The following is a 6000-nucleotide window of genomic DNA, read 5'->3' as shown; positions in this document are numbered from 1 at the left end:
CACAATGTTAACTGTGCTCATCGGATTTTGTCAATCTGCAGAACGAAATCGGGTCTGAATGAAGAATTCATGGGAAATGAATTTTATTTTACAAAATTACGAAAGTCATTGTTTTTTATGATGGGCAAATATCTATTAATGTAATTATTTAAAAAGACTCAATAATTTTGGTCTTCTATTAACGAAAATTCAACGGTCTGAAAACTGCCACTTTACTATTATATATAAATGTGAAAACTGCCATTTTATCTTATATATAAATCTGAAAACTGCCATTTTACTATTATATATAAATCTGAAAACTGCCATTTGAGCAAGAACATTAATACTTTCGGCTTTCTAGACGTAATTTCAATACTTAATGAAGTTCATGCTACACGTTTAGCTTTATATTTTATTATCAATATTTGGCGCATTATCGGATTAACACAATCCACAATGTTAACTGTGCTCATCGGATTTTGTCAATCTGCAGAACGAAATCGGGTCTGAATGAAGAATTCATGGGAAATGAATTTTATTTTACAAAATTACGAAAGTCATTGTTTTTTATGATGGGCAAATATCTATTAATGTAATTATTTAAAAAGACTCAATAATTTTGGTCTTCTATTAACGAAAATTCAACGGTCTGAAAACTGCCATTTTACTATTATATATAAATGTGAAAACTACCATTTTACTATTATATATAAATATGAAAACTGCCATTTGAGCATGAACTTTAATACTTTCGGCTTTCTAGACGTAATTTCAATACTTAATGAAGTTCATGCTACACGTTTAGCTTTATATTTTATTATCAGTATTTGGCGCACTATCGGATTAACACAATCCACAATGTTAACTGTGCTCATCGGATTTTGTCAATCTACAGAACGAAATCGGGTCTGAATGAAGAATTCATAGGAAATGAATTTTATTTTACAAAATTACGAAAGTCATTGTTTTTTATGATGGGCACATATCTATTAATGTAATTATTTAAAAAGACTCATTAATTTTGGTCTTCTATTAACGAAAATTCAACGGTCTGAAAACTGCCATTTTACTATTATATATAAATGTGAAAACTACCATTTTACTATTATATATAAATATGAAAACTGCCATTTGAGCATGAATTTTAATACTTTCGGCTTTCTAGACGTAATTTCAATACTTAATGAAGTTCGTGCTACACGTTTAGCTTTATATTTTATTATCAGTATTTGGCGCACTATCGGATTAACATAATCCACAATGTTCATCGGATTTTGTCAATCTACTGAACGAAATCGGGTCTGAATGAAGAATTCATAGGAAATGAATTTTATTTTTAAAAATTACGAAAGTCATTGTTTTTTATGATGGGCACATATCTATTAATGTAATTATTTAAAAAGACTCATTAATTTTGGTCTTCTATTAACGAAAATTCAACGGTCTGAAAACTGCCACTTTACTATTATATATAAATGTGAAAACTGCCATTTTATCTTATATATAAATCTGAAAACTGCCATTTTACTATTATATATAAATCTGAAAACTGCCATTTGAGCAAGAACATTAATACTTTCGGCTTTCTAGACGTAATTTCAATACTTAATGAAGTTCATGCTACACGTTTAGCTTTATATTTTATTATCAGTATTTGGCGCACTATCGGATTAACACAATCCACAATGTTCATCGGATTTTGTCAATCTGCAGAACGAAATCGGGTCTGAATGAAGAATTCATGGGAAATGAATTTTATTTTACAAAATTACGAAAGTCATTGTTTTTTATGATGGGCAAATATCTATTAATGTAATTATTTAAAAAGACTCAATAATTTTGGTCTTCTATTAACGAAAATTCAATGGTCTGAAAACTGCCATTTTACTATTATATATAAATGTGAAAACTACCATTTTACTATTATATATAAATATGAAAACTGCCATTTGAGCATGAACTTTAATACTTTCGGCTTTCTAGACGTAATTTCAATACTTAATGAAGTTCATGCTACACGTTTAGCTTTATATTTTATTATCAGTATTTGGCGCACTATCGGATTAACATAATCCACAATGTTCATCGGATTTTGTCAATCTACAGAACGAAATCGGGTCTGAATGAAGAATTCATAGGAAATGAATTTTATTTTACAAAATTACGAAAGTCATTGTTTTTTATGATGGGCACATATCTATTAATGTAATTATTTAAAAAGACTCATTAATTTTGGTCTTCTATTAACGAAAATTCAACGGTCTGAAAACTGCCATTTTACTATTATATATAAATGTGAAAACTACCATTTTACTATTATATATAAATATGAAAACTGCCATTTGAGCATGAATTTTAATACTTTCGGCTTTCTAGACGTAATTTCAATACTTAATGAAGTTCGTGCTACACGTTTAGCTTTATATTTTATTATCAGTATTTGGCGCACTATCGGATTAACATAATCCACAATGTTCATCGGATTTTGTCAATCTACTGAACGAAATCGGGTCTGAATGAAGAATTCATAGGAAATGAATTTTATTTTTAAAAATTACGAAAGTCATTGTTTTTTATGATGGGCACATATCTATTAATGTAATTATTTAAAAAGACTCATTAATTTTGGTCTTCTATTAACGAAAATTCAACGGTCTGAAAACTGCCATTTTACTATTATATATAAATGTGAAAACTGCCATTTTATCTTATATATAAATCTGAAAACTGCCATTTTACTATTATATATAAATCTGAAAACTGCCATTTGAGCAAGAACATTAATACTTTCGGCTTTCTAGACGTAATTTCAATACTTAATGTAGTTCATGCTACACGTTTAGCTTTATATTTTATTATCAGTATTTGGCGCACTATCGGATTAACACAATCCACAATGTTAACTGTGCTCATCGGATTTTGTCAATCTGCAGAACGAAATCGGGTCTGAATGAAGAATTCATGGGAAATGAATTTTATTTTACAAAATTACGAAAGTCATTGTTTTTTATGATGGGCAAATATCTATTAATGTAATTATTTAAAAAGACTCAATAATTTTGGTCTTCTATTAACGAAAATTCAACGGTCTGAAAACTGCCATTTTACTATTATATATAAATGTGAAAACTACCATTTTACTATTATATATAAATATGAAAACTGCCATTTGAGCATGAACTTTAATACTTTCGGCTTTCTAGACGTAATTTCAATACTTAATGAAGTTCATGCTACACGTTTAGCTTTATATTTTATTATCAGTATTTGGCGCACTATCGGATTAACACAATCCACAATGTTAACTGTGCTCATCGGATTTTGTCAATCTGCAGAACGAAATCGGGTCTGAATGAAGAATTCATGGGAAATGAATTTTATTTTACAAAATTACGAAAGTCATTGTTTTTTATGATGGGCAAATATCTATTAATGTAATTATTTAAAAAGACTCAATAATTTTGGTCTTCTATTAACGAAAATTCAACGGTCTGAAAACTGCCATTTTACTATTATATATAAATGTGAAAACTACCATTTTACTATTATATATAAATATGAAAACTGCCATTTGAGCATGAACTTTAATACTTTCGGCTTTCTGGACGTAATTTCAATACTTAATGAAGTTCATGCTACACGTTTAGCTTTATATTTTATTATCAGTATTTGGCGCACTATCGTATTAACATAATCCACAATGTTCATCGGATTTTGTCAATCTACAGAACGAAATCGGGTCTGAATGAAGAATTCATAGGAAATGAATTTTATTTTACAAAATTACGAAAGTCATTGTTTTTTATGATGGGCACATATCTATTAATGTAATTATTTAAAAAGACTCATTAATTTTGGTCTTCTATTAACGAAAATTCAACGGTCTGAAAACTGCCATTTTACTATTATATATAAATGTGAAAACTACCATTTTACTATTATATATAAATATGAAAACTGCCATTTGAGCATGAATTTTAATACTTTCGGCTTTCTAGACGTAATTTCAATACTTAATGAAGTTCGTGCTACACGTTTAGCTTTATATTTTATTATCAGTATTTGGCGCACTATCGGATTAACATAATCCACAATGTTCATCGGATTTTGTCAATCTACTGAACGAAATCGGGTCTGAATGAAGAATTCATAGGAAATGAATTTTATTTTTAAAAATTACGAAAGTCATTGTTTTTTATGATGGGCACATATCTATTAATGTAATTATTTAAAAAGACTCATTAATTTTGGTCTTCTATTAACGAAAATTCAACGGTCTGAAAACTGCCATTTTACTATTATATATAAATGTGAAAACTGCCATTTTATCTTATATATAAATCTGAAAACTGCCATTTTACTATTATATATAAATCTGAAAACTGCCATTTGAGCAAGAACATTAATACTTTCGGCTTTCTAGACGTAATTTCAATACTTAATGATGTTCATGCTACACGTTTAGCTTTATATTTTATTATCAGTATTTGGCGCATTATCGGATTAACACAATCCACAATTAACTGTGCTCATCGGATTTTGTCAATCTGCAGAACGAAATCGGGTCTGAATGAAGAATTCATGGGAAATGAATTTTATTTTACAAAATTACGAAAGTCATTGTTTTTTATGATGGGCAAATATCTATTAATGTAATTATTTAAAAAGACTCAATAATTTTGGTCTTCTATTAACGAAAATTCAACGGTCTGAAAACTGCCATTTTACTATTATATATAAATGTGAAAACTACCATTTTACTATTATATATAAATATGAAAACTGCCATTTGAGCATGAACTTTAATACTTTCGGCTTTCTGGACGTAATTTCAATACTTAATGAAGTTCATGCTACACGTTTAGCTTTATATTTTATTATCAGTATTTGGCGCACTATCGTATTAACATAATCCACAATGTTCATCGGATTTTGTCAATCTACAGAACGAAATCGGGTCTGAATGAAGAATTCATAGGAAATGAATTTTATTTTACAAAATTACGAAAGTCATTGTTTTTTATGATGGGCACATATCTATTAATGTAATTATTTAAAAAGACTCATTAATTTTGGTCTTCTATTAACGAAAATTCAACGGTCTGAAAACTGCCATTTTACTATTATATATAAATGTAAAAACTACCATTTTACTATTATATATAAATATGAAAACTGCCATTTGAGCATGAATTTTAATACTTTCGGCTTTCTAGACGTAATTTCAATACTTAATGAAGTTCGTGCTACACGTTTAGCTTTATATTTTATTATCAGTATTTGGCGCACTATCGGATTAACATAATCCACAATGTTCATCGGATTTTGTCAATCTACTGAACGAAATCGGGTCTGAATGAAGAATTCATAGGAAATGAATTTTATTTTTAAAAATTACGAAAGTCATTGTTTTTTATGATGGGCACATATCTATTAATGTAATTATTTAAAAAGACTCATTAATTTTGGTCTTCTATTAACGAAAATTCAATGGTCTGAAAACTGCCATTTTACTATTATATATAAATGTGAAAACTGCCATTTTATCTTATATATAAATCTGAAAACTGCCATTTTACTATTATATATAAATCTGAAAACTGCCATTTGAGCAAGAACATTAATACTTTCGGCTTTCTAGACGTAATTTCAATACTTAATGATGTTCATGCTACACGTTTAGCTTTATATTTTATTATCAGTATTTGGCGCATTATCGGATTAACACAATCCACAATTAACTGTGCTCATCGGATTTTGTCAATCTGCAGAACGAAATCGGGTCTGAATGAAGAATTCATGGGAAATAAATTTTATTTTACAAAATTACGAAAGTCATTGTTTTTTATGATGGGCAAATATCTATTAATGTAATTATTTAAAAAGATTCAATAATTTTGGTATTCTATTAACGAAAATTGAATGGTCTGAAAACTGCCATTTTACTATTATATATAAATATGAAAACTGCCATTTGAGCATGAACTTTAATATTTTCGGCTTTCTAGACGTAATTTC

Source organism: Prenolepis imparis, unplaced genomic scaffold (assembly GCF_030444845.1).
Source record: "Prenolepis imparis isolate NDT839.2.m4 unplaced genomic scaffold, iyPreImpa1.0 SCAF_29, whole genome shotgun sequence".
Taxonomy (NCBI): domain Eukaryota; kingdom Metazoa; phylum Arthropoda; class Insecta; order Hymenoptera; family Formicidae; genus Prenolepis; species Prenolepis imparis.
Note: the sequence above shows the minus strand (reverse complement) of the source record.